This window comes from Anser anser, assembly GCF_964211835.1.
Source record: "Anser anser genome assembly, chromosome: 1".
NCBI lineage: Eukaryota > Metazoa > Chordata > Aves > Anseriformes > Anatidae > Anser > Anser anser.
The window spans coordinates 151,299,978-151,311,277 of NC_139720.1; the positions used below are offsets into that span (position 1 = coordinate 151,299,978).

At 36.5% G+C, this 11,300-nt stretch overlaps 1 protein-coding gene and 1 long non-coding RNA gene across 7 annotated transcripts in view; one reads left to right on the plus strand and one right to left on the minus strand.

Moving 5' to 3' along the window:
• Positions 1-11,300, plus strand: part of NALF1 (NALCN channel auxiliary factor 1) — a 517,684-nt gene that overhangs the window by 226,041 nt on the left and 280,343 nt on the right. The window lies entirely within an intron of this gene.
• LOC310903243 overlaps positions 1-11,300 on the minus strand; it is a 116,971-nt gene that overhangs the window by 67,726 nt on the left and 37,945 nt on the right. The gene's annotated exons all lie outside the window — the stretch shown is intronic.

Below are 11,300 nucleotides of genomic sequence, written 5' to 3' on the forward strand. Positions count from 1 at the left end.
AAGAATATTGTCTTTCTTTCAGATCTTACTTTTTTTTTGTCTTGTCTTTTTCTACTTCTTATCCTTCTTTAATATATTCTCTTTCCCTGTAATTTCCTTTTGTTCCCAAACATTAACTGATTGTCTGTTACTGACAACTGAGCTTTTAAAAGATGAATTTTAAAAGAGTGTTCTAAAATTAGATCAATATCAGGATATAATTTAAAAGTTATAATCCCATTGGTTTTCTGTTATATTCATATTGGTTATAGGTTATAACCCAACACTCTGCAATGCTTTTATTATGTATTATTTATATTGTAGTGGAGCACAAACACCTCATTCTTGGATAAGAAGCCTAGGACAGGTACTTGGACTACTCAGTATGGTACAAGTACAGAAGGAGAAGAAATAAGAATTAAGGGGCAGTAGCATGATTTTTCTTCAGGATTTCTATTTATTTATTTTCTGGCCTCTCAGCTCTTGTTTCACTGTAGTCTGGTAAATCTTGCTACAGGAAGCTTAAAAACAAATATTCAGGGATGAGATTAATCTGTGATTGTATCTGAATATAAGTGTGATTCAAGTTTCAAGTTTCCATTGTTGTCACTCAAACTGGTACTTAATGTGAACAATGCATTGAGATCAAGACAAAGTTCAGTACTCAACAGCAGAGATGAGAGCTTTTTGAATCTTAATTTGTGTATAATAGCAACTGAATAGAAGCTATTTTCTCTCCTCTCCTCTCCTCTCCTCTCCTCTCCTCTCCTCTCCTCTCCTCTCTCCTCTCCTCTCCTCTCCTCCTCTCTTCTTTCTTGTTCTGTTCTCAGATTCTGCCATTCAGAACATTGGCAGAACAAGTCTGTGCCTCATTAGAGGCAGTCAAACCTAGGGGTCTATTGGACCTGGGGAGCTCTCCCTATCATCTGTCCGGATGAGCAGATACTGCCAGCAGATGCATACACACATTATTAACATGGTTGGCTGCACAGACTGACACAAACAGAAAAGTGTGCCTTTTTCAGAACAGCTCTCAAACAAATGCAAGCAGCCATGGACTGTTCTGCTCCAGTTTGTCAGGGTTGAATTCCACTATTGGAATATACATATACATGCCATGCTCAGGTCTCATCTGTAGCTAGCTTTACATGCTCAGTCCGCCTCATAATAGGTCCACAGACCAGTCTCCTTGAGTTGCCAGGACATGGGTCCTTAATACCTTAGAGCTCATGGACTTTTATTCTAGCTGTTGGTCTTCAGACCTATTTATTATCAGACTTGCTAACTAGTCTTTGAATTTAAAGTTCACTGGTATTCACACAATTTGTTGTCAGTTAGCTGCCCCATGCTGTCACTTTTCCCTCACATTTTTTTTCTCCCTGATATACCTTGATCCATTCCTTTCCTTACCTTTGACCCATCTCCTAAATATCTATTAAGTTTTTTCACATCCTGCCATACCATGAAAACAATGTTTAATAAGTTTTTTGCAGTCCCCCAAACATTTGCTTATGTTAAGTCCCATGCCTATTGAGGCAGCAAGACCATTTAACTGTGTGCCATTACAGGGAGAAAAATTCTTTCTGTGACTCATTTTGGTGAACTTCACACTATGGACTATGGTCAAACCACTCTCACCAGGTGGTCTTAGACATTAACAGTTTCTGTGTTTTTGTTAAGATTAGACTTTAATCAGATAATTCAACAAAGTCAACTCCTACATTTCAGGAAGGATTTGTCACTTTTAATAGGTATAGACACAGAAAAGCAGCACAGACAGCTTAAGGTAGTCAGTCATCTCTGATGGGAAAAATATTCATAACAGCATACCTGTCTTAAGATACCTCTTATCGGAAGTGCTTTTTGGCTTCTAGAGACTGCCTCTCTTAATTCCACATGGAGATAACACATGTAGTACTGTGCATAAGGCTAAAGAAGATGACCCATGTATGTTTTGCTATATATTTATTAATAATATTACACATAATTTACCAACTGGCAAAAGGTAATGGGATGGAAATTAGTCCTATGAGGACAGCAAGGTGATATTTGAAGTTTTTATAGCTTTGGTTGTTTGAGATATGATTTCTACCACTAGCTAATTTCTAATAACAAGTCAAGTAAAAATAATTATTTTTTTTCTAAAGGTTATTTCCATAAAATATTCATTGTGGATTAATTTATGCTTTTTATGTAGATCAAGATGGATAAAATAAATTGAATTACAATTATACAAGTAAATGTTATTTCAAGCCCTCTAGCAGTAGTAAATAGCTTTATATCAAAATCATGTAACAGCTGCTATCACTAATGATCACTAGTAATAATGTTTTCTCTCTCTTTCTCATGTATCAGTAACAGTTATTTAATAGCATTTTCTTCAATGGGTTGTGTAGTGAGGGGAAAAAAAAAAACACCAGATACAGGTGACACATGTAAATACGGAAGTGGTAACACAATTTATGTTCTTTCATTTTCACCTGGAAATGTCTTCTTTGTACACTAAGTATAAAAGCCTGAATTGCTTTGTTTTTTGTTTATTTGACTGATTGATTGATTTTGGATCACTGGAATGACAAGCAATCACTCCCGTCCTAATGAAATAAACGCTTGGTTTATTATAGCATCGTTTGTGAAAAACTGAAAATTTTATCTGCAAACCAGAAATAAGGTAATTTAGTCAGAGTTACATTTTATGCATGTATTTCAGCATACTTATGCAGTTAACATTGCTGGACAGTGAGGGCAGTAAAGTTATGAACAAACCCGGAAATGAGTCCTATTCAAGAAGAAAAAAAATCAGAATATTTTCCAAACAAGCAAAGAATATCACAAGTACTAAGCAACACTGCAACAAAAATGTGATAAAATAAGGAGTATATCAAAGCAAATGTTTAGGGACGTACATGCTAGCAAATATTTATGGAACTCAGAATGAAAGAGAAAGGTTATACCTGCAAACTTTTATATAAAAGAAACTTTGTAAATGAAATTGCTAAAGGCATACAAAATATTTGTAAGCTCAAAATCAGTGGAATTAATTTCAGAAACAGAGTTAATTTACTACTACCAGTTGATACTTACTATATATACCAGGGTATTTTTTTTTACTCTTTACTCTATTGGTTTCTCAGCCTATGGACAGGACTGGCTTTTGTTGGAGAAAGTCTTTGCAATTCCTGTATTCATACTTCAAACATATTAATAACATGTACTTGGATCTTCTTGGCTTTCAAGCAAGACATACCTTAGGCAACTTTTTAAAAGCTTAGTTCAGTCACCTTGAGCCACTGCCACCAAAGGAATTTCCTGCTTCCAGATGTCCTCCCATTAGAGCTGGGAGAAATGTGTAGTAAGAAAACCAACTTTGTTCACATTTTTTTTCCTTTAAAAGTCTATCAAATCTACATATCAACTTCTAGTGAAAAGTCAGAAATCAATCATCATTTTCATTCTTTTGTTTGGCACTAACTTAAAGTTTCTCACAAACTTCCTGAGTACTATGTTCCCTCACTTCTGAGTAGTAATACAGCTTTTCAGTACTTAAGGAGGACTTATAAAAAAGATGGATCCTTATCAAACAGATAATGACAGGACAAGAGGGAATGGTCTTAAAGTAAAAGAGGGGAGATTTAGATTAGAGGTTAGGAGGAAATTCTTCACTCAGAGGGTGGTGAGGCACTGGAACAGGTTGCCCAGAGAGAGGTTGTAGATGCCCCATCCCTGGAAGTGTTCAAGACCAGTTTAGATGAGGCCCTAAGCAACCTGATCTAGTGGGTGGTGTCCTTGCCTATGGCAGCTGGAACTACATGATCTTTGAGGTCCCTTCCAACCCAAGCCATTCTATGATTTTATGGTAGTGATACAATGTTAATTTCACAGCGGAGGAGGAAAGAAAGATTGAGTCCATATACACTTTAAGAGAAATGTGTTTTCTTTATATATATATATATATATATTCAGTCTAGAATGGACAGAATTGAACAGAAGAAATTTATATCTCATCTAAAACACCAAGACATAGACTGCTAAGAGTAACTTTGCTCAAGAATTTTAGTGTTAAGATAGACAGAGATCAGAGCAAAGGGTAAATTCTCTGCCTGCTCCTATTTGCTCTGTGGTCCTACACAAAACAAACAAGAAAATTAACATTACAGCACACCTGAAAAGACTACAAAAAATAACTTTGAATTTTTTGTAATCCTGCCATGTCAGTAATTGCTCTAGCAAAATAATAAAAAAATCATATTTTTAACAACATCATATCAATCATATCATATATAAAATATATTTATTATTAATAATAAAAATATTTTATTATTTAGGGATTTTCTCTCACTTCTCCACTCTCCCCTCTTCTTTTCTTTTCTGTCCCCTTCCCTTTTGTTGTCGTTGTTGTTTGTTTTGTTTTGTTTTGTGGGGGCTAGGGGACTGTTGAGTTGCTTTTGAGATATAAGGAACAGATACAGATGGCATTCACAGCTGTTAGTATAAAGCATATGGTAAAGTGGCTATGTAGATAATAACCCTGAACATTCCTACAGTCCTCTAAGGAACAAAGGCAATGGAAGACAGTGTTTCTGACTCATGCAGTTCAAAAGCAGCCTGAGAAGTGTCCAGGTAGAGAAAACTAATTGAAGTGCTACAGAGAGTTTAAGCTACAATGTGGATGGAGGACAAAAAATAATAGATTTTACAATGAGATCAAATTTACAAACACATTAAGAACTGTTTCACCTTTAAAAAAAATAAAATTTTCAGTCCTTGTGTCAAAAAAAAAATCCCCCCAAATATAAAATCAAATCCTGACAAACAGTCCTGTCTGAAAGTTCAAGGAGTCCACCCCTGAAACATGGTAGGATATCACAGAATTGTAAGATAACTCAGGTTGTCAGAGGCCTCTGGTATTCATCTAGCCCAGCCACCTTCTCAGGGAAGGCCTAACTTCAAAGTAGATCAGGTTGCTCAAATTTTATATAGTTCAGTTTTGAAAATCTCCAAGGACAGAGATTTCACAACCCCTCTGCATAATACATTCAGATGTTTAAGAACTTATGCCAGGAATTGTTTTTTCTCTTTTTATCCAGTCAGAACTTGCCATACTTGTTGCCAGTTTTTGTTTTTCTGTTCAGCCAGTTCTGTCTTCTTTATAACCTCACTTTCTGTGGTGGATGACAGTGCTTTACAAAGTCACAGGTTTTGTGAGGGTGTAGGCAAATTTTATAGCTCTTCTGGGCAAGGGACAGTATGATCCTGATGAAGGTGTCCCTGCCAGTGTGAAAATGATACTTCTTTACCATCTCCACTGCAGTCAGAATTTTATTTCTGTAGGATATCTTATAATCATCTTATATTGATTTTCCAAGAAGAAAATCTTAGACTTTCCTTCCAAAATGCCCTGGAATCATCTGACTGTTTTTCCAGTTGATACTGCTTCAGCCACCTCTGAAGAACTTATTTTTATTTCTCACTCTCCCTTCTACTACACAGTGATAGTATATAAAAATCTATTTTTTCTTTTAACGGTATTTTCTGTGTTTCATCAGATCATGATTATTTGTAGATGAATCATTACAACACTGCCCTGGAACATAGATGTAGTTGGCATAAGTTTTTTTCCACAGCACACTGTAAGATAGAGTTGGCTCTGGTGTTTCAGATTTCCCAGCCTGCTTGTTTGACTAATTAGATGTTGGGCTCTGTGGATGGTTTTGAAGTTGTTTATTCCCTGTCTAATGATATTACATGTGTCACAGCAATTGGTAATGTGAGGTGTTCAGCTTCAGAAATATACAGAAAAGAGCTGGGGTTAAGCACTGCCAGTCAGCAGAGAGCCTTGTTTTTTCCTTACCCACATAAAGTATCCTAGAAAGGGAAGGGAAGGAAAGAAGGAAAGAAATAATCAACAATTAATACTCAAGTGTCCATTAATATATTACTAAAATTTTTTCACTGTTTCCTCCGAGAGAGTAAACAAAGGTGTTAGTTCTGTGGTTTAATTATTTTCACCTACTATCATTTCTGTAATTTCTGTTTGTGTAATTTTATTCATCTTTGGGCCATGACTACTTTTAAGAGTCTAGCAGACATCTTCGTAGATGCAACCAAAAATAAATGCATGGTTTTGTCAAAAACAAAGAATAGCTTTTTGCTTTCCAGAGGATTCCTGATTTACGTTATACCTTTCTCCTAAAGTATCTTCATATGAAAATGATCACACCTGGCAGCTGACCAGGTAAAAGAGCCCTGCCAGATGAAAGAATCACAGCCAGGACGTTAATATTCATGCTGTCTTTTGCCCTTCTCATTTGTGTACTTAGTTCCCTGAGATACAGGGAGATCCATGGAGAACACTGATGTGAGAGTTCCAGCCAGTTATGCATTAGGACTTTAACGACAAAACAGTGAAGAATACAAACCTTAGAATCACAAGTCCCACTCTTGCCCGCAGAGATGTTTATTACACAATAGCTAGCAAACATCAGGTGGGGCTGTGTCCTGACCATTGCTGAAGCTGTTGACTTTCTTAGCTTTAACACAGAAGAAAGAGATAAGCCTGTGCTACGGTTTCTGGAAGATGCTTGAGAAAAAGTAACTCAGTGCCTACAGATTTCTATACCAAGGATAATGAAATGTGCCATACATCGCAATTAAAAATAAATAAATAAATAAATCCACTGGCAAATCTTTTTTTTTTTTTAAAGCAATCAGAAGTAACATTTGATGAACCTAAGGTTCATCATATAGGAGACTCCAATACGCATATTCTAGATGAAGTTCATTAGAAATTAATTTATTGATTATGCCACTAAAATACAGTTATTGTAAAGTAATAAATGAGAGAGATAATTACTGGAGCAATTACTTGAAGGCAAATTTCTGTGTGATGCTGTTAGCATTCCCAATATTGATTCTTGCCTCCTCCATATCTTTAGGAATTTCTTTTGTCACTCTGCCTGTGAAGAGCAAGCCAGTATATAGTAAGTAAAGATTTATAGGTTTGTAGGTTTAGGTAACAAAAAACAATCATCAAACCTGCAAAGCGTTTTTAGAACTCCAGTTACAGCTAATGGTAGTTAAAAATGCTCAGTATCACAGAAAATCCATTAGTGAAATAGTATAATAGGTATGGAGAAAGCTTATATTTTTCCTCTCTCACACTCTAAATAGATTGTTTTTTAACATACATATAAGCACCTTTTATAGGCAGATTTGGTTAGAATATTGTTTTCATACCAAGAACAGGATGGTTTAGCATGGCCACACATCGTGAAAACAGATGGGTACAGAGTGAGGGCCCAGCTCATTGCTTTGAGCACACTCTTTCTTCTCTTCAGCAAGCTTCAGGTTATTTTTTCTCTCTCAGGTACGAACTCTCTTGTTCTAGTTCAAGGAATAATTTAGTACATTTAACACAGCTTACAGAAGTGACTCTGATGGTTCCTCCTGTGGTCTGCTTAACTCTTTATAGTTTGTATCATTTACATACAGATTAAATATTTAGTTACCCTATAATTTCTTTTTGATTGAAGTTATAGAAAAAAAAAAGAAAAAAAATTTTGAAAATTATCTTGTCAACAAGATTTGCTTTAATCAAAATGCTCATTATAAAAAAAAAAATCTGGGAATGGGACAAGTCATGTTATCAAAACAAATTTGCAAGGGTTGTAAATAGGTTTTGTCAAAATCCAGTGGCATGTAAATGAAATGGCATCTTCCCAGATGAAACTGTTTTGATTTTGAGTTATGGAAATCGACAGTTCTTTATTCTAGCAGAGGACAGAAGTACAAGCCACTACAAGCTATGTAATGCAGCTAGGACAAGGTAATTCAGTCCCTCTTAGCCTAAATATCTTTTCTGCTTAACAGTACAGAGTAGGGATTTTAATGACAGTTTAACTTCATGTCAGTCTTTGTGAAGAGTACACAGCATGGAATCATGAACTTTCAGAGCATGTGCATCACAGAAAACCAAGTGTTCTTTAGGCTGAATAGTCCTCCTAATCATTTAGATTTTTTCATGAAAAACTGCAGTGTATATGCAGCTAATAAGACATATAAAGGAGTATCTAATTGGTCCACTATTGCTGTGACAAATCCAGCATATCTTACAAAGCTAAGATTTAAATAATCCATTTCTGTTTCCAAATGGTATGAAAAAAGTGACCTGATAATTTCAGACTAGATACAAAAATGATTTTGTATTGAATACTGAACATTTGAGTTAATTAGAACAAGGGTTAAAGACCCATTTTTTATTCTGTTGTTCTATCCAGTCACCAAAGATACTTTTCTGTTGCTTTTCTGCAGAAAGACCCTAGTCCCAGACTCGTCCCATATCAGATTTTTTTTTTCTTTAGTAAAGGAATTATACTATGTACGTTCATATTATATATCCTAAACTGCATGGCACAACTTTTGGGATCAACTAGTACAATATAGGCAGAGAAGTCTACGGAATTCTAATGCAAAACTGTCTTGTGTATATGCACACATATCCATATGCTGTGGAAATATCTACAGAAGCACAAGACTGACTTGACTGACCTCAAACACATATGTAAATTCAATTCCATATGTGCTTTCAAATATTCATGACACTCTCTAGACCAAGATGTCAATTTCCTTAAGACTTTTTTTTTTTTTTCCAGAGGAAAATCCAACTCTCATTTTCCTGTGATAAGTTGTGTTAAATGGATTGATATTATCTCTTTGGCTATGCAAAATTGAATGCTCACTCTTTACAGAACAGGTATTGTTCTGCTGCTGTAGCACTGTATGGGGGTACTTGAAAGGACTGAATAATTAAATAATTATGCAATCAACAAAATGATGGATTGATTTGTCTAGTTACTGACAAATGAGACAATTACAACATGGTAATATATTTTTAAATAAAATTATTGTTCTCAGCCCATTCCCAATCTTTCCATACATGTATTATTAAAACAAAGCCCTGTTGATTATGTTTATCCTATGATAGAAGCAGTTCAGGTGTTTGTTCCAAATATCCATATCCATGCCTAATTAATATAATTCAGTGTTTCCAGTGCTCCAAGACAGATACTTGGCCTTCCATCTTAATACTGTATCTGAATTCCTGCTCAGGTATTCCACACAAAGTTATGTAAATAAATTTTAATTCTGGCCTGCAGCTGCCAGATTTTACATTGCAAAGGCATGAGGACCGTTATTTTACTCCACAAATGACAATATTTTTTGTCCTTGAACACTGCATACAACCAAGAGAACCACAACAGTGGACAACAATCATGACTGTGGTATAACTACCAAAGACTGTGCATGCTATATCACAACTCCATTTCAAAAGTTAATTGAAAAATAGGTACTGGTAGCAGGATTCATAGCAGTATGGCATAGTATATGCCACCTCTCCACTAAAAAAAACCAAAACCTACTGAGTTTTTCAAAACAGTGCAAATTATGCATTAGGAAAATATGTTAAAGCACTTGAATGACTAGCCTTTCCTGGAAGACATTAATTCACCACCACTGGTCTCTGTGTTACAGTCAAGTGTGTGTCTTTTGGTCTTAGTACATTACAAAACACACAAGACATGTTGAAAGAAGCAACATGGACGTGCAGTCAAAAGTAAGGGATAAATATACAAATATGCAGCTGAACCAGTGTTAAAAAATTCTAGCAAAAATCACATGTTCAATTTAGAAATATATAAATTTATAGAGTATGATATTTCTTAGGCCCAAGAGTACCTTAGAATTGTTATTAAACAATGCTTTCCAAATAAAAGAAATATTTGTGTGGATTTGCCCACTTTCTGCATTAGTTCACCAGAAAAATAAGTAAATACGTAAACAAAACCCAAACTGTAACATTTTAAATTAATGTTTTCTTATAAAAGCAAACCTAAAATTCTTCTTCTTAACTAGTCTTGAAAAAATTTAGATGAAGAATTAAAATAAATCTCTTATTTTTTAAAAAAACATTTTTGGGGGTTTCTTGGGAAGTGGCAGTTTCAGCTGGGCCTGCTATTCTTATGTATCAAATACCAACAATTTATATATTTGTCAGCAGCTAGAAAAAAATCTCAATTTTTAACAGCTGATTCTGAAACCTTTGTTCCCTTTCTTTGATTAGGTATACAGAAATATGTAATCTGTCCTGGCTTTTGTCTAACTGCAAAAAAAGATTAGGTACAGCTGAACTTGCAAGTGCAAAGACAAAAGCAAGCATTGTCAAGAAGTTTCCATTAGCTAGATTACTTCTGAAAATGCTAGAATGCTGTGAAGCTTTTCTTTCCTGTTTTAATAACCACATCCAGTGTGTATGGCTATCTTGTTAGCCTGCTCTCAAGGAAATTGAAAGGTAAAGACACTTAGCCACTTACACCTGGGGAGATGTCATAGGCTTGCACATCTGCTGCTGCAAGCAAGGCTTTTGGATTACAGTTAAGATGCAGAAAATATTTGAGTCAAAAGCCAAGTGATTTTGAGTTACTATTTCCACTAGATGTGAAAAAGCCTTCATTTTGTATATCTAAAAAGGAGAACTTGAGAGAAGAAGGAAATAATTCAGAAGACAAAAAAAGTTCTTGTGGAACAAAAAAAAAAAAAAAAAGAGTTAAAGTTCTCAAAAATTGTATTTCTCCTGTCTGTTTGCACAAGAACTCTTCCACTGGCATCATCCTATGGTGGTTTCATTCTGACAGACAGCTACACTCCAACACACCACAATCTCACACCCCCTCCTCAGAGGAAGAGGGGGAGAAAATACGGTGAAAAAGGGCTCAAGGATTGAGACAAGAACAGGGAGATCGCTCAACAATTATCGTGACGGGTAAAACAGACTCAACATCAGGAGATTAACATAATTTATTGCCTATTAATAGCAGACTGGAGAGTGAGAAACTAAAAACAAACTGAAAACACCTTCCGCATCCTCCCCCCGAGCAGTGCAGAAGAATGGGGAATGGGGGCTGCGGTCAGTCCCTAACGCTTCATCTCTGCCGCTCCTTCATGGTCACTCTCTGCCCCTGCTCCACGCGGGGTCCCTCCCACGGGATGCCGTCCTTCTGAACTGAGCCTGTTGGGGCTGCCCACAGGCAGCAGCTCTTCAAGAACTGCTCCCACACGGCTCCGTAACACGGGGTCCATCCATCCCCCAGGAGCAAACTGCTCCAGCACGGGTCCCCCACGGGTGGGCGGCAGCTCCCCCCAGACCCCCTGCTCCTGCGTGGGCTCCTCTCCACGGGCTGCAGCTCCGGCCCGGGGCCTGCTCCTGCGGGGGCTCTCCATGGGCCGCAGCCTCCTCCAGGCCACATCCACCTGCTCCACCGGGG